Below are 18,270 nucleotides of genomic sequence, written 5' to 3' on the forward strand. Positions count from 1 at the left end.
AGGTGGAAATTCTGGAGCTTTAAACCTGTGGCTGGGTCAGGATACCTCTCCTGAAGCTGCAGCCCTTGGACTCCTCCCTGGCCCTCTAAAATTGGCTTTACAGCTCTGGCCAGAGATCCAACACTGGCTCCTTGTGCCTTTGCTCCAGTGGGGCATGGTTTGGACCAGGCAGGGCTGTTTTTTCTCTCAGGTTGGTTTGTGTGCACCATTTACAGTCCTGAGTGATGAAACTCAAGCATTGACAAAGCTGCAGTGCCTCGTACCTGGTGTTATCTGCAGCCACAATAGCTCTGCTTTCATTACTGCTGAGTAACAGCAAGAATTTTTTTTGTTAAAGTTTGATAAAGGAGCTGATCCTGCAGCTCTTGGATATTATTCTGGGCTCAGCATTAATTCAGGTGCTCCTTGTTTGTGTACAAGAGCTCTCCCTTCTCTGCAGCAGAAATTGATAAAATATCCTTCACAAAGCTCTCTCTGGAATCTGGGCTGGCTTTTCCTCTTGCTCCTGAGCTTTAGGAGCCCTGGATGTGGGGATGAAGGGCAGGCTTGGCTCCTTGCCTGGGGGTCAGGCTGCAGAGTGCTGCTATTGTGTGGTGAGGAAGGAAACAGCCCTAAATCTGCCTCTGAGCTCCCCAGCTTTAGGCCCTGCTTTAGGAAGAAGAGAACTCCTCAGCTGAGCATGGAGGAAGGAAATGGCTTGGAGAAGCAGCTGCAGAGCTCTTTGATCCCAAGGTCACCCCTGAGTCCAGCCCCAGCAGGTGGGTGGTGCTGTTTGTGAGGAGGAGGAGTGGGATGATGGCCCTTCAGTGGGTGAAGGCTCAGCCTGGAGAGGCCCCCCATCACCTGGGGGGTGCCTGAGGGTGGCACTGGCTGTTGGTGGCCTCAGGGGTATCACCACTGAGCTGCTCAAAATGCTGTGCGCACATGAGCCACGTCCCTTTGCAGAAGGATGAGACTGGTACATCCCAGAAATGCAGGTTTGGGGCTAAAAGGCTCTTTGGGGCCATTTAGTGGGGCTGCAGCCATGGGACAGGATCTGTGTGATGCTCTGGGGACTTTTGGCCCCTCTCCAAGTCTGGGTGAAGCAGAGCAGGGATGGAGAGTATGTCCTGCCCAATCCATGAAGTCCCTCTGAGCATCCCTTCCCTCTCCTCATTTCTGTTCTTCCTTCCTGGCCTGTGGGGCTTTTTGCCTGTTTTTCCCTGCAGCGTGAGGAGATGGAGCACAGGGACACTGGGTGGTGCAGCCCCCCTGGTTTGGTGTTGGAGGGTGTGAGGAGCAGCTTACTGAATTCTGGTTGGATGGAAATGCACTGAGTCCTCCTTGGCCTTTTCATTTCCAGGTGTGAAAAACACCTTCACTTTCCTGTGAAAATTTAAAAAGTTTAATAAAGGACAATAGGAGACAAAGACGTAAAACAAAGATTACGGGGTGCATCTTGCACTCAGCCAAGAGCACACCATTACATTTGGGCATATCCCTTAAATACCTTTTCCCTTCCAGCAGCCTGTTGCATATTCATAGACCCTTATGCATAGTAAACTTTCCCCAAACTAATTTACATGTTCCAAGAACTCTTTAGTATATCTTCTTCTTGGGTCCACCTTTTAAGAGCGTGTGTATTCCTTGGTTGTGGTTTTAGTGCTTTTTTTTATCACCTCCAGTTCTGGGCCTTGGTCCATATTGTCTTCAGACAGTGAGTGCTGATGGCTGGCAGATCTCTACAGGTGTCCTCATCCTGTGTTCATTGGAAGCTATCCCATCCAAGCAGGCATTTTAACACAAGCACATTTATATCAGCTATTTCACTACTCTGTCTAAGCTTAATTAACAACAGAAATAAAAACAATATCTTTATAAGAAAGTTACTTCAACATTACACATATAAAATCCATTTTAATATTTGTGAAAAGCCAATGTTATAATATTATCTATAACACAGGGAAAGGCTGTGGGATGTGCCCAGCTGATCCTCTGCTGCCCCTGGGCACAGCCCTGAGTATCATCCAAGCCCAGATTTTGTGTGTTTCCCCCTCACCCTTTCCCTCATTTCCAGCTGAGGAGCAGATTCCCTCCCTCCACTGTTGGAACCCAGGGCACAGGGAATTTTTCTCTGCCTGTCCTGAGAAGTCCTGACCCCCAGGAGAACACTGCTTTTAACCTTCGTCCATGGAGAAAGCTTCCAAGGCTTTGGGATGAATTGGAATCCACAAGTGTGTGAAATAGATAGTAGTGTAGTTTATCACACGGTGAAAAACTTTTTTTTGGGGTTTTAGTATGGAGGTGGATAGGAGACAAGATGGAGGATTTTGGGTGTTGTCTGAGCTCCTTGTTCTTCATCTGCCCCATTTTCTGCAGTGTTGGGAGCACTGGGTGATTGGTTAGAAAGAACAGCAATGCAGATGTTGCATGAACAGACAAATAATCAGTTCTTGGTAGAAAAGTAGAAATAAAATACATTTGAAGAGTTAATTGGGCAAAATAGTTTTAAAAGACCTTGAATCTTGACTTTTTGGTGCCTTCTCTTTGTACACTAAGTCAGAGATGTAGATGGCATGCTGAACTGTTAATAAAAGAAAAATAAACAGCAACCTGAAGACTGAAAAAACCAAATGTCCCGTTCGTCTCTCAATCCTGGCACAGAACTTTTTAGGGGTCTCTCCATCAGGGGATCCATGGGGGGCTTTCCACACTCCACCTCTGCACCCTCTGGAAATCTTCAGTCGCTGCTTTTCCCAGGGCGGCGCTTTTCCAGGCCCCATTTCACAGAATGACCAGGTTGGAAGAGACCTTCAAGATCATGGAGTCCAGCCCATGCCCTAAACACCTTAACTAAACCACGGGGTGGGGACAGGGGTGGCAGGAGGGTCCCCCGGGGCTGGGGCTCGTTAGCATCTCCTCCTCCTCCTCGGGCTGCTGGCTCCGTGCCCTGGCCAGAGCCTGACTAGGCTGGAGCCAGGGATTAGGCCGTGGTTTTTAGAACACGTTTCCCTGCCCCCCTGCAGCCCAGAGGGGTTGGGATGGTGGGAACCCCGCAGGATGTGGGTCCCAGAGCTGAGCTCTGCACCCTGCTGTCCTCCAGGGCCTGTTTGGGCTCGGTGGCTCTGAGGGTGACACCAAGGCTGGCCCCATGTCCTCGGCAAAGGCCACCAAAGCGGGAGGCAGGTGCTGTGGCAGGGTGGGAAGGAGAGGGAGAGAAATTGAGGGGTTAATGCCGTGTTTGGGGGATGAGGAGAGGAGTGAGGACCTTGAGGGAGCCTGAGCGATGAGCAAAGGTGACCCTGACAGTTGGGAGCACGGAGGACATGAGGACATGTGGCCCAAGCAGCCTGCAGAGGGCTCGGACCTGTGCTGAGGGAGCTGTGTGGGAAACAAATGGCTTAATTGAGGCGAAAACGATCATAATTAGCGTGAACAAATCCAATTAGAAGCCGGGGGCAGGTTACCGTGGGCCTGGCACGGGCAGCAGGGAGGGCTGGGGGTCCCAGGGCTGGGACAGGGGGTGGCAGGGGGGTCCCCCGGGGCTGGGGCTCGTTTGCATCTCCTCCTCCTCGGCTGCTGGCTCTGTGCCCTGGGCAGAGCCTAATTAGGCCGGAGCGGTGGATTAGGCAGGCTGTGCTCAGCCAGGGGGGAGCAGCAATCGCTGCTGCTGTCAAGGCCGGTCATGGAGAGGGGCGGGAGCCCCATTCCAACCCTGCCCCAGGGCTGGAAGGAGCATTTTGCTCTTTCCTGTGAGGAGCAGAGGACAAACTGCTCCAGTCTGTCCTTTCAGGTGACTGCTTGGGAGGGGGGACATGCTCAGCTGCAGCTCTGGCAGGCTGGAAATAGTGAGGTTAAATATTAACTGTGAGATCTGATGTTACAGCAGGAATTTCTTTCCTAGCAAAAAGGCATTCAAAGTGTTCATTTCCAGCAAAATCATCTTTATGGGTCATGATTTTAGTTACAAAATTTTCCCCTGTTCTGGGAAGATGTGAAATCACGACACTTCACTGGGTTTCTCTTTCCTGTTCAGTCTCCTGCCCCTCCTGGAGTTATTCCTGGAGGAATTAATGCTCAAATCCCCCATTCCAGCAGTGAGGGGAGGGCACTGAGCACCCCCTGAACCCAACCCCTGCCTCTTCCAGCCCCCTCTCACAGTGGGGAAAGCAAAGCAGGAGAGTGGGAATCTCTGTGCCTGGTGTGGTCCCAGTAAAACCAGTAGAGCCACCAGCAGGAGGAGCAGGCAGGTGCTTCTGCCATTCTTTAAAAGCTTTGGGAGCTCTCAGGGTGAGAGATCTCTGTCCTCGCGGGATTGGGGTAATTTGGGGTCTCTCTGTGTGTCCTGCTCAGCCTCTAGTGGTGATCCAGCCCCTCCTGGTGCTGTCACCTGTGTGAGGCTCCTGCCTGCAGCTGGTGACAGCTCCCAGTGATAATCCTGGCTTTATCTTCCCCTGTGACAGCGGCAGGAACGAGGGAGGCTGTGATGTGTCCCCAGGGAGCCCAGTACCAGCCCCAGCCCGGGGGAGCTCCAGCTGCCCCAAACCCAGCCGGTTTTACAGCTGCGGGGAACAAACATCTGTCCCCACATCTGCTCATCTCCCAAAGTTACACGGATTCAGGGTGAGGTGCCCAGTCCTGGGTGCCTGGGGAACGATGTTGGGCCTTTCTGGGGACACAGCACGGGGGTGGGCAGGGGCTGCCTCTGCTTTGCTCAGGGATGCACAGGGAGGGACCAGTCCCGTGTCTGGAGTTGCCCTTTGGGGTTTTGCACATGCCAGGGAGGGATTTGCATCAAGGCTGATCCTGCTCCCTGTGGATTATCTGGATCTGGGAGCCCAAAGATGCCTTGGACCAGCTAAGCAGTGTTTTACCCCTGAGGAGGGCTCCAGCCACTGGGAGAGGGTGACAGCAGTGACAGAGCACTCTGGCCATTCCCAGCATGACATGGAACCATCCCCTCAGAGGTGCACAATTCCCAGCCCAGATCTTTTTGGAGTGCTGTGAATGTTGATGTTTTCCAAAGGCTCTGAGCCCGTATTTGTGTTGCTGCCCTTGTTGGCGTCTCCAAGCTGTTGGTCACAGTTGGGTGGCAGGGAGGAACTGGTGCTACAGCAGATGCCACGGCTGGGCTGGCGTCCAGCTGAGGCCTGGAGATTCGTTGCGTGTCACACTGTGGGAAAAGGGATGGAAAAATGAAGGAAAATGGAGGGAAAAATGAGGGAAAAGTAGACCTAGCAGGCCAGACCCCCCTGCAAATAGTCCTGTTGAGCAGAGCTGGGAGCTGAGCTGTGCCTCTCTCCCAGTGTCTTTCCAGCTCAAGCTCTTTCCAGTGAAAGCTCTTGGAAGCACAGCTGGGAAGGGCAGCATTAACATGCACATACATTAGGTGTGACTCACAAAGCAGAGTCATTTTCAGGTCTGATTATCCTCAGCCCCACACTCCCCAAAACTCGCTGGTTTTGTTCATGTTTCATTTAAAGATGTTGCAAGATATCAGCTTAGAAAAATGGGAGGTGACAGGGGAGCCTGGGAGCTATGGATGGTTCCCATCCCCACCCAACGACGGAGGGAGGGATGAGGTCAGTGCCATCCAGTCGAGCTGCTGGTGCCAATGTGTGACCTCCCGGTACCTGTGCCCTCGAGGGGCCTTCAGGTGGGGGGTGCATCTGGAGAAAGGTTATTTATAAGAGTATGTAGTGACAGGGGAATGGTTTTAAACTGAAAGAGAGGAAGTTTAGATGGGATCTTGGGCAGGAATTGTTCCCTGGCAGGGTGGGCAGGCCCTGGCACAGGGTGCCCAGAGCAGCTGGGGCTGCACCTGGATCCCTGGAAGTGCCCAAGGCCAGGGACAGGGCTGGGAGCACCCTGGGATAGTGGAAGGTGTCATGGGGTAGAACAAGATGGTCCTTAAAGTCCCCTGCCACCCAAACCATTCCATGACTGCACTGAGTTTCTTGGCCCTGGATCTGCTTGTAGGGGAAGAGGCACTTGTGGCTGGTTCAGGACACCACAAAGGGTGGGAGTGTAGATTGTCACCTGTCCCCTCCTTGCTGTGACACTCCCTTCTCCCCAGGGACCTCCCTGAGAGCTGTGGATGCTTCTCTGCCCACAGCAGGTGACTCGTGTTCCTGCTGTGTCCCCACATGCCAGCCCTGGGAAGGGGAGAGCCAGGCGGTGTGGAGAGGCTGCAGGTCACTGCTCTGTCCCCAAGGGACCCTGGCTGACTCAGCATCACCCCCTCGATGCCATTGCTGCTTCCAGGAGCTCCCAGCACCTGCCCCATCCCTGCAGAGTTCAGTGGCACTGGTGGGACCTCAGGGACTGCTGGCAAATGACCAGAGATGTGGCATTTGGTGACACAGGCGGGCATGGCAATGGCTGCACTCGATGATCTCAAAGGGTTTTCCAACCTTTCAGATTCTGTGACTTCCAGCTCACAGCTTCATCACCAAAAATGCCTTTTCAGGAGCAGCCCCCAGCTAAGGAGGCTTCATGCCCACACCAGCCATGGAACTGTCCTGGTTTGAATCTTCTGCTGCACTTTCCAGCCAGGCCCCTCCCAGGCTCCAGGGTTTCCAAGGGAGGGAAGGAATCCAAGGCCCACCTCGTTCATCAGCAGCAAAGAGCAGCTCCTCCCACCTGGTTTCAGGTTTTTAATGCAGCTCCCAGCAGAGGCAAAACATGATCTGCTGACACCCCAGCCTTCCCACGCCCCCAGGGAAGGAGGGGGCTCCTCTTCTGCTGCTTCACTCAGGAGTGAGTTCTGTCCTTGGCTGTGTCTCACTGGGGGATCAAAGGCCAGGAGCTTTGCACAAAGGATTGAAAGAATCCCATTCCTGATGTTGATCAGTCATGCAAGCTCCTACGTGGGAAGGGACCCTCAGGGATGATCAGCCCAGCCCCTGTCCCTGCACAGGCACCCCAACAAGCCCAGCCTGAGCCCCCCTGGCAGCGCTGTCCAAACGCTCCTGGAGCTCTGGCAGCCTTGGGGCCGGGAGCATTCCCTGGGGAGCCTGGGCAGTGCCCAGCAGCCTCGGGGGGAAGAACCTTTCCCTGAGCTCCATGGCAAGCCCTGGCACAGCTGCAGCCCTCGCTGGCCTCCTGTCCCTGTCCCAGAGCACAGATTGGAGCTGCCCCCAGGACACCTCATGTCCCAGGAGAGGCTACAACAAAGCCCTGTGACAGCGGGATGACGTGAGGGACCTTGTTGGTCCCCAGAACTTTGTAAATAAATGTCCAGGTGCTGCCTCAAGAGAACAGAATTGGTGAGGCTGAGCAGGAGCTGCTGTGGGAGTGTTGGAGGTTGAGACCCTTCTCGATGTCCCTGTGGCAGCTGTGTCCTGTTTTGGCTGACCCTGCTCCTCCTGAGACTTGTAAAATCTTCCCAGAAAAAGGACAGATTCCACTCTGGGCCATGCATCTCCCAGCAGAGTCAGCTCCCATGGGGCTGGGACCTGTTCAGTGCCCAACCTGCTCTGGGGGAAGAACCTTTCCTGGTGTCCAGGAAGCCAAGGGGTGTCTCAGGGCTGAGGATTTCATCCTGGGCTTGAAGAGGCTGAGCTGCACACGAGGGCTGGGGGAGGGAGCAGCCCCCATGCATTTCCCCTCCATGCAGGCAGCCCAGAGCAGATGTCCTCCCACCAGCCGTGCATCATTCATGCAAGAGTGCTCCCTATCTGATAAATCATCTTGGAGAGACAAGACACAATGGGGCTTTTAATTATAGAAACAATTAGCAAGGATTAATGACAGCAGTGGTGTGACAGTGTTGTTACTCCCAAAGTTTAACGAACTTAAACAGTTTTTGTCAGGTGTGGGGAGCACTGAGGTGCTGCCTTGGGTGTTGGATGCACCTCAGCACCCACCTCTCTTCCTCTCTGTGAGAGACATTTGGGGGCTTCCAGGAGGTCCGAGGGCTTCAGTGGGTGAAGCCTTGAGGAGGTTTTTGGGAAGGGATCAGGCTGAGTGAGGGGATGTTATTCATGAGGAGACACCGAGGTGGAGCAGAGCCTGGAGGTGGCCCAGGCCCCATGAGGGGGAGCAGGGACAGCTCAGCTCAATGTCACCAGCCCATGGCCAATGTGGATGTGTCTCCCAGGCTCCTGTGATCCCAGCAGAGGTGCTGCTCCCCACAAACACCTTCAACACCCAGGGTGGCCTCTGATACATCTCCAGCACCAGCATCTCTGCACCTTTCAGAGCCAAGGATCAGATTCCCCCTAATCATGGGATGGTTTGTGTTGGAAAGGACATTAGAGATCATCCCATTCCACCCCTGCCATGGCCAGGGGCACCTGCTACCCCAGGGTGCTCCAAGCCCAGTGTCCAGCCTGGCCTCGGGCACTTCCAGAGTCCAGGGGTAGACACAGCTGCTCTGGACAACCTGTGCCTCCCCACCCCCAGCATACAAAATTCCCACCTGCTTCCCAGACCCAGAAAAGCTCCCCCAAACCCCTTTTCTGCCTCCCAGAAGTTTCATCAGCTGATCTTGGGGCTGGGATCCACGTTTAATCTAATTCAAGTTTAGAAGACACCACCACAGTCGATGGCTTGGGAAAACACAAAAGTCCACAGGAGCTTCCATTTGCCTGCAGGCCTGGCTGTTCCCCGCAGAGAGGCTGGGAACAGCCCACAGGGAGCAGGGACACAAACACGGAGTGACAGGAGGACAACAGACACATTGGGGTCACCGGGGTGGCCAGAGCTGTCAGCAGAGGTGAGGTGGCACAAGACACACCAGCCTGGAGCCTCGAGCTGCCCTTCCTTCTCCCTCCTCTGCAGGAATCTGGGGTGGGATGCTGGAGTGGGGTGCTCAGGGGGATGTTTGGATAGTGCAGGTGAGGGTGGGGGCTAGCAGGGGCTGCTCCAAGGGCTTGGCTGCTGGGAGAGGAGAGCTTTGGCCTGAGGGTGATGCCTTGTGAAGGCTGACCTAGAACAGAGGCCAGACAGAGCTAAAGAATAAAGCAGGGATTTATTAGGAGGCCTCAATGGATCCACCTTGGGCAGCACAAGAGCCCAGCCAGGGCTGCACCCCAGGTGAACCCAAAATGGTCACAAAATGCACAACTGGCCACGGGGTCTCTCACTTTTATTATACACATTTGCATCTTGAAGTTAATTGTCCAATTACAGCTTTGGCCCATGCGGTCCCATCCTTCTTGTTTTTCTCTCTTCATTCCACGTTGTTTCTGCTCTTGGGCCTGAGATTTTGATCATTTGTCCTTGGTCCCCAGCTGGAGCAGGAATTGTTTTGTCTCCCTGCTCTGTGCAGAGCTCAGCATCCCCTCATGTGAAGCCCAGACCCACCCACTAAAGCAGCACAGAATCTGAAACATAGAAAAGCTCAAACCTGAGGCACCAAGGAAGCTGAGTCTATCTCTCCCCTGCTGAATCCCTCTGGTCCCTGCCCCAGGCCAGGACCCTGTGCTAGGAGCTGAGCTCGGGGCCCCTGGGAGCACCCTCTGCTCTGCAGTACCCCCACCCTGTGCTCAGGCCTTTCCCAGGAGGACCCCAAGGTTTGGTGCAGGATTTACCCCAGGGCAGAGCAGAGAAACTGGAGCAGAGCAAGGGCGACCCTGAATTCCACATGGCTCAGGAGTGGAGCAGGGACAGGACACCAGACAGGCTGGAGCACACTTGGCCCAGGTGCCTCAGTCCTGGCCAGTTCACCCAGCACGGCCTGGAAAACCCATTCCCAATGTTCCTGCCTGCTGGGGGATGGGTGATGGGGAAGGTTTCCCAGTCCACGCTGTCTCCTGCTGGATTCATAATCCACAGAGCGAGGCAGGGCAGCGACCTCCACCCCTCTCACATATCCAAGGAGCTGCTGCTGGAATGACAAGCAGGGACAGGATGATGGGGACCCTTGAGCACTCCTGCCCATCCTGCCAAGGCCATGGGGCGCAGGGAGACGCACCAGGAGAGCATCTCTGGATCCCTGTGCCAGGTACAGATCTTGTTTCCAAACAGTTTTTCCTTCCATGGAGGACGTGGGCGGATTTGTTGCCTGTGGAAGTGAGACACTAATAATGCTGGCTGGGTGCCAGGCCTGTTCTCACCTCCAGCGCTGACAGCTCCCCAAAATCCTCCTGCCAGCTCCCTTCCATGACAGTCCCCCCACCCCAGAGCCCCGGATGGGGATGTGGGAACAGCCAGGAGTGTCCAGAGCCCAGCCCTGAGTGTCTCCTGCAGCCCCTGAGGCTGTCAGAGGGGCTGGAATTGCCTGCCTGACAGCCGCCAGCCTGAGCCAATTCCCACAGCATCAAGCTGGAGAAATTCCTTCATGCTCCAGAGCCACATCCAACCCCGTTCAGCATCAGGGCAGCCAGAGCATTCCAGAACCTGCTCCTGGTCCCCGCAGAGGGCACAAGGGTTCTTCTGGCAGGCAAAACACTGTGGAGCTTCAGAAGACACTCTCAGTATCTGGCAACAGCTGGATTCCCTAGGGGAGAAACCATCATCTTCATCCTGGTGCTGGCCAAAGCCCCAGGAGGCTTTGGAACCATGGAACCACTGAGGTTGGAAAAGATCTGTGAGATCACTGAGTTCAACAATTAATGATGATCCAGCAAATTTGAAGCTGTTTCCTGGGAACACATTTCCTCTTTAAAACCTTTTCCCTAACCATGGAAGCCTCCCCATCTCAGCTCTTGGATGGGCAGGGAAATTAATGATGTGTTCAGCCAGGAAAAGTTTCCCAAGTCTTCCTGGTTACTGAAGGATTCGTCAGCGATCCTCCCTCCCAAATTAGACCTTGTAGACCCCCCCAGCTGATGAATCAGCTCTGCCATCACTGCATCCCAGCATAATTTATCTTTCAACCTAACAGCTCCCATCCCACTCCAAGGACATGGAGCAAGAGTAGGCAGCAAAAAAACCCCAGGACCCTGTGTGCTGGACTGAGGAGAGCAGGAAAAGGTGGGGACAGGGGAGTTTCTTCCTTTGCTGTTTGGGTTTATATTCTGGACATGATCAATGTGAGGACAGGGAAGAAGCAGAATTTTGAGGACTGGCACCTCCTTGCCTCAGCATGGCCCTGAAGCAGGAAAGGGACTGGGAAGGGCACATCCCTCAAAACAGAGGGCACAGCAGAGGAAGGGAAAACCTTGAGAGCCTCCAGCAGGCAAAGGGACAGAGTGTTGTCACCACTGCCACCTGTCAGCTACACCTGGGCACAGGTAAGGGGCTGGGCAGCTCCTGCTGGCGGGTCACTGAGCCCACACTGGGGCGCAGGTGCTCTTCTCCAGTTTGGTGCTGTGGGTCCCTTCCTTCCCTGCAAGGGGACAGTCCTGGTGGTGCCTGGGGATGTGGCCCTGAGCCACTCATGCCAAGGGGCAGCTTTTTTTTCCCCAAGACAGTGCCCTGGGGAGTGACTGGTGGGTCAGACGTGCTGCCAGCTGGGAAGGAGCCACCAGGAGAGGCTGAGGGAGATGTCCCTTACTGGTGGCCCCAGTGAGATCCCTCCCGCCCTGAGTCCAGTGAGCTATTCCTGAGCCATATCTGGGTGAGAGCCTGGCCAGAGACAGGCATGGATTTGGGGGTTTTCAGGCACAATCCTGTTCAGATTCCTTGGGGACGACGGTCCCCGACCATTCCACAGTGGCCCCATCCCTGAGCAGCTCCCAGAGCCGGGAGCTGATGAGGCCAAGCTGATGAATGAAGGGGATTAGAACGTGCTCTGTCTGCGGGTCGCGGTGACACAGGGACGCTGGGACACGGGGACATTTCCATCTGGAAGGTGCAAATGCCTGTTTGCCGTCCGTGGCACCGCAGCGCCTGGAATTCTAATCGCTCTAATGGTATTTGAAAAGGAGCTGGGAGCTGCTGGAGGGATTCGATGCCACTCGCAGATAAAGGCAGGAGGGAGACGGGGGTGGCAGCGCGTTCCTTGCGCACGCTGCGGCTCAGGGAACGTGGGCTGGATTCCATCAGGAGCAATCTCCTCGCGGGGAGGCGGCGGAGTGGCCGCCCCCAGCTCCCCGAGGATGGGGGAGCGCTGGGATCCCACCGGGAGCGGCAGCACATGGAACCATCCCTGAGCTTGTACAGGGATGGGGAGGCGACCTGGGACCTGCTGAGACAGGAATCGCCTGGCAAAAATCGCCTGGTTCTCATCTGTGCAGCTGGAGGAGACTGAGGGGAGGCTCCTCGGGGCTGCAGCTCCTCCCCAGGGCAGGCACAGGGCCAGGGGCTGAGCTCTGCTCTGGGACAGGGACAGGAGGCCAGCGAGGGCTGCAGCTGTGCCAGGGCTTGCCATGGAGCTCAGGGAAAGGTTCTTCCCCCCGAGGCTGCTGGGCACTGCCCAGGCTCCCCAGGGAATGCTCCCGGCCCCAAGGCTGCCAGAGCTCCAGGAGCGTTTGGACAGCGCTGCCAGGGGGGCTCAGGGTGGGGTTGTTGGGGTGCCTGTGCAGGGACAGGGGCTGGGCTGATCATCCCTGAGGGTCCCTTCTAACTCATTCTGTGATTCCGTGATTGTCCTGCCCATCCACACCAGGGCGGCCCCACAACTGTGCCAAGCACACCCCAGCCCTGATAAAAATAAGACACCAATAAGTGGACAATATGGGAAAGTGTTGGGGGTAAAATCTGAGGTGATCATCTGTAGAGTGCACCTCACAGCCCAGCCACCTGCTCCCCAAAACCCCTGAGTTTAGGCAACCTGGGGCAGCTGCATTTGGAGCCGGAAATGTTCTGCTCCCCACTGCTTTGGGGTCGAGCAGGAGTCCCAGCATGAGGCTTTCCCACCCCAGGGATTTCCCCAACCCCAGTCCTGTCACTGCACTGTCCCCAAGCTGCTCCCAGCCCGGGTGGGGGCCCTTGGGGACACAGGTGGCTCTGCCATCCTGTCTGGCTGGGCAGGGCTGGGCAGCAGCAGCAAACCCTGGTGTGGAGCCAAGGATCACAGTGGGGAGGAGGAACCGGGGCTGGCAGCTGCTCCTGGGTCAGTGGATGCTGGTACCTGCAGCACCTTCCTGGATTAGCAGAGCAAACAGAAACCACACAGCTGCCAGGATGGGAAAATGAGCTGGGAAATGTGGGCCACACTGGTCGAGGGGAATAAATCATCAGCTGTGGGGAATAAATCCCAGGATCTCCTGAGCTGGAAGGGACCCTCAGGGATGCTCAGCCCAGCCCCTGTCCCTGCACAGGCACCCCAACAACCCCACCCTGAGCCCCCCTGGCAGCGCTGTCCAAACGCTCCTGGAGCTCTGGCAGCCTTGGGGCCGGGAGCATTCCCTGGGGAGCCTGGGCAGTGCCCAGCAGCCTCGGGGGGAAGAACCTTTCCCTGAGCTCCATGGCAAGCCCTGGCACAGCTGCAGCCCTCGCTGGCCTCCTGTCCCTGTCCCAGAGCAGAGCTCAGCCCCTGGCCCTGTGCCTGCCCTGGGGAGGAGCTGCAGCCCCGAGGAGCCTCCCCTCAGTCTCCTGTGCTCCAGCTGAACGAGCCGAGTGCCCTCAGCCACTCCTCACATGGCTTCCTCTCAAGCCCTTCTTCATCTTCCTTGCCCTCCTTTGGACACTCTCTAAAGGCTCAAGATCTTTATTTTTTGGGCACTCAGCCATCAGCCATGGGCTCTGCGGGGCCGGGCAGCCCTGGAGGGTGACACCAGCTCCATGTCTGGCAGTGCCCAGCTCCATCACCAAGGGCACAGGTGGGATCTGGGTGCTGTGCAAGCCCCCCTGATCCCCAGCAAAGAAGGGATGGCTTTGCAAATGGGATCTGGGGTGGCCTGATTTGTCCAGCAGGAGAAATGCAGCCTATGCTGGGAAACCAGAGATAATTTGCTTGATCCTTCTCTGAGCAGGGAAATGTTAGGCTGGGTTTGAGGGCTGCTGAGCCTGCAAAGCTCCTGCTGAAGCCGTCTGGGGCTGGATGGTTCTGCAAAACTGGCCCTTAAAAAGGGAGGAAATCCTCCTTTGGTGGAGTTTGTCACTTTGGGGTGACTTCAGTGCCAGAAGGGACACCTGGACCCAGACATGAGCCCCATGAGGGCTCACTTAGGGGTTGCAGTGGGAGGAAGGGCAGGTGAGGATCCCAGCACTGCTGTCACTTGAAGCCCAGGCAGTGAGAGAGGGGAAAGGTCCCGTTCCCTCCTGCTTGGATGAAAACCCTTCACCTGATGGTGCTTCTGCTGGGCACAGCTGAGAACAGCAGGTTCCTGGCCAAAGAAACTTCCATTGTTATTACCAAATATTTATTAAAAGTAACTGGGCTTAGTCACGGGCTCAGGCTGCGTGTGCAGAGCAGGACCACCCACCCGGGGCTCTGGCAGGGAACACCTGAGGTGGGACTGTCCCCCCTCAGGGGTTCCTGCTCAAAATGAGCAGATCTAAAGTGCAGACAGGGAGATATTGGGATCAGGGCAGAGGGGGCTGGAGGAAACAGGCTTTGGAGGGGGAACAAGAGGGTTTGCTGGGGAACACCCCAGCTCCGTGTACAGCAGGTCACAGATGTCACTCGTGGTGTGACAGCCACTCTTCCCTGTGTCCCCCAAACCCCACAGTGGGCTGTGCCCCCCTCTTGCCATGCTTGAGTCCTGCCAGAGTGCACACCTGGGGTGAAGCTGTGGTTTTGGGTGTGATGGGTGACCAGGCCAGAGTGAGCCCATGGGACCTCCTGGTCCCACCTCAGCAGGGCTTTGGGACAGGGTGGCTCCAGGCAGGATGGAGGGGACATCACAGGGCAGTGTCCCTGGGGCACGGTGCCCTCCAGTGATGTCTGGGGCACTGCAAAGCTCTGGCCAGCACAGACTAAACCCCCAGCTCAGCCCCGAGGGGTGAGTCCTGGGGATGGTGCTGTCCCCAGTCCCTGTGGTGTGCCTGGCTCTGCTCAGGGGCATTTGAGGCTGGGGGCTGCAAAGCCAGGACTGGCTCCCTGGAACCCTCGTGGAATCAGCCCAGCACCAAAGTGGGCTCCCCAAAACCCACATTCTGTAGGACCATGTGGAGTGGGAGCATCCAGCTGGCTCCTTCGAGGAGCCCATCGAGGTTCCCATTAGGCAGAATTAATGGGCACCAGGAGCCTGCTCTCATCACGTGGCTCCCGCTGCTGCATCCTGAATGGGGACAAAAACCTCTCGGGCTGTCCCTGGAGCTGGCAGCGCTGGAGTGCTGCATTCAGGCTGGCAGGGGACCAGCGTGGCCGGCGGCAGGAGGGGCTGGCAGGGACCCTGCAGGCAGGGAGAGGCTCTGGATCAGCAGGCAAAGATCCCTCACTTCACCACAGAGGGCAAACTGGGGGCAAAAAGGACTTTACTTCTCACTTTGTTTGAATTAATTTTTTCCCCTTGGCACGTTTCAGTCAAAAACTCTTTGAGATTTTGAGCGTGTGCCAGAGCAGCTGTGATTTTTTTATTTCCCTCACACTTTTTTTTTTTTTTCCCCTAAATCATTTTGCTGAGTCTGTGTGAAAATGCCCCAGAAAGCAGCAAAACTTGTCAAGACACTCACAGAGCTGGCTCACTTGGAACAGCATCTCCAAAGGCAGGGACCCTCCCTGGAGCACAGGCAGCCTCAGGGTCCTGCCCCTTCTGTGTGTCCCCCCAAACTGGGGCACAGTTGGACTGGGTGGTCTTCAAGGTCTCTTCCCACTGTGTTGATTATTTGATTCCATGACATTTGTGTTCCCAGCTGGCACCCAGGTGGCCCCATTTCATCCCAATCCCAATGCTCAGCAAGATTTTGAAGGGTTTTGGTGGTTTATGGGTCCCCATCCTCACTTCTGGGGGTGCTGTCTTTGTTTAGGGCCAGGCTCTTGGGACAGAAGTGGGGGTAAAGCTCCCTAAGGAGGAGTCTGGGTCCCACCTCAGCACCCCAAATGCCACAGCCCCTGGCAGGGACCTCGTCCCCAGCCTGTCCCTGGCTCCTGGCCCATGATCCCTTTGGATTTATGCTCAAATTGAAGCCAATTTGAATTAATTGGAGCACGAGACCAAGGGCCCCATGGGATTCTCCAATGTCCAGTGCCAGGGGAAGCAGAACTGATCACCTCAGCCTGGTGTTTTTCCTCCACAGCTTTGTCCTGTTCCTTCCTCAAAGCCCAAAATGATGCCAGAAGGGCATTGGAGTTAATGGGTGGGACAGAGAGCCCAGAGGGGGAGCAGGGCTGAGCCAAAACCCACAGCCCAGGCTTGAACCACAACCTGCTTGTTCCCTTATCCAAGTTTGTGCCTTGGTTTCCCCCAGAATAAAATAACAGCATGGAAGGGGCACAGTAAGACAGAAATAACTTGATTTTCTGGTGAGGTGCTTGGGGAAGGGACAAGGACAAAGCAGCCCACTCCAACCTGGGGCTCCCCCAGCACCCCCAGTGCATTTGTCAGCAGTCTGCTCCTCCAAAATCATCTCTAACCCAGGCCAGCAGGCACGAGAGCATCTTCCACCAGGCAGAATCAGCTCCCAGCGCCGGGATGGGGAGCTGTGTGGAAGCAGCAGCAATTCCCCCCATCCTTGATTAAAACAGCGCAGCCTGCGGGGCCAGGGCGGGGGGGACGCTGCTTAATTGACTCTGTGCTTTTGATACAGCAGCTTAATGACTGTGTTCAAATTAGCCAGAATCACCTTTCCATCCTGGGGAATGGAAATGAGACGTGGATTGCTCCGGCACACCCTCCCCCCCACACCAGCCTCTTAAAAATCCATCCCCAACTAAACCGGCCACAATTTTCGTGCCTGGATTTTTCATTTTTTCCTTAGGAGATAAGTTGATATTGTTTAAAACAGGAATGAAATTCCTTCCCAGCCACATAAATCTCCTGGTTTTAACTGCAGATCCAGGGCTGAGGCTGGGGATGAAGCTCAAATGGGAAAGCCCGAGCTGCGTGTGCCTGCAATGAAATTATAAATCCACATCCCGGAGCAAGCGAGCAGCAGGAGGCACCAGGAACCTCCATCAGCAGAAGCACTGGGCTGCAGCAAGGGATGGCAGTTGGGAGTGGAACCGACAAGGCTGGGAGAGCTGTTGGCATTTCTCCTGACAAAATCCTGCACAAACGGAGCCAGTCCAGGTGAAACCACGGCGCTGGACCCACCTGGTGCTCAGTGCTGAGCCCCGTTCCTTCCCCCTGAGCTCTGCCCTCAGTTTCCTCAGCTGCAAAGTGAAGAAGATGCTGCCAAACCCTGCTTGAAAAGCGCTGTCAGACGCAGCAAATGTCACCCAATGGCTCAGGTGGTGCTTGGTCAGCTGGCACACAGCACAGCAAGGGCACAGGACACTCTGCATCAGCTGCCCACTGAGGCCAGGGACCAGCAAGGCTAAAGCCAGCCTGGACTGACCAGTGATGAGTGGAGAGGAGCAACAATTCCACCCTGCAAGTCAGAGCCAGGGAGGGAATTGGCCTCTGCCATCCTCAAAGCCCAATTAACCAAATCACCACAGCTCAGGAGGCTTCGGCAGGAGCAAGAGGAGCCAGAGGAGAACTCCAAGGAGGAATAGCAATGGTGAGTGCTGTCCCACGGGGGATGGGGATGCTGCTGGGGGGCTTCAGGTCATTGTCCCATGAGCCTGGCATCTCCCTGGTACTGCTGCAGGGATAGTGGAGCCCAGTGTGGGGCACAAATGCAGGAGCCCTGCTTGGGCTGGGGGCTGGTTCATTCCTGGGGTCACAGCTCTGTTTGTGCCCTGATCGCCCCAACTTCCCATGGGATGGAGGGGAAATGGCTCATTCATCCACAACCACCTCCACCTCCAGTGCAGAGGGCAGCTCAGGGTGAGGTGGCCCCCAGACCGTGTCCTGGGGCAGGCAGGGGACACCGGGCAGGGGGATGCAAACAGGCTGTCATGGGGATGGGGTGGGAGGGTGCTGCTGTGGGGCAGAGGAACCCCAGGCAGGGTGGCAGGCGGGTACCTGTGGGTGGAGGAAGCCCAAGCAGGGCAGTGTGGGGGTAGCCAGGTGTGCAGAGTGGGGCTGGGGGAGCCCAGACAGGGTGGTCGGGGGTACCCCATGGTGTTGACATGAGGTTGTGTACCCCAGGCAGGGTGGTCGGGGGTACCCCATGGTGTTGACATGAGGTTGTGTACCCCAGGCAGGGTGGTCGGGGGTACCCCATGGTCCTAGCATGGGGTGGGGGACCTCAGCAAGGGCACTCCGAGGCTTGGACACCCCAGGCTGGCCGGGGGAACCCCTCCCCTTTGCTCACGGCTGCGCGGGGAGGAGACCCCCGTGCCCTTCCCCGCGTTCCTCCGGGGCTGTGCCCGTTCTCCGCCCGGGGCCGCGCATCGCCCCCGGCCCCGTCCCTCCCCCGGCCGGCCGGGGGGCACGGGGGGGGCGGCTCCGCGCACGGCCCGACGCG

General features: G+C 56.3%; 1 protein-coding gene across 1 annotated transcript in view; it reads left to right on the forward strand.

Moving 5' to 3' along the window:
• The first annotated feature begins 16,629 nt into the window (after nucleotides 1-16,629).
• The window catches only part of LINGO3 (leucine rich repeat and Ig domain containing 3), a 28,417-nt gene continuing 26,776 nt past the window's right edge, over nucleotides 16,630-18,270 (forward strand). The window contains exon 1 of the mRNA XM_038164079.1: nucleotides 16,630-17,418. The gene's annotated coding sequence lies outside the window, so the exon portion shown is untranslated. The remainder of the gene's footprint in view (nucleotides 17,419-18,270) is intronic.

The sequence above is a fragment of the Motacilla alba genome, chromosome 28, assembly GCF_015832195.1.
Source record: "Motacilla alba alba isolate MOTALB_02 chromosome 28, Motacilla_alba_V1.0_pri, whole genome shotgun sequence".
Lineage (NCBI taxonomy): Eukaryota > Metazoa > Chordata > Aves > Passeriformes > Motacillidae > Motacilla > Motacilla alba.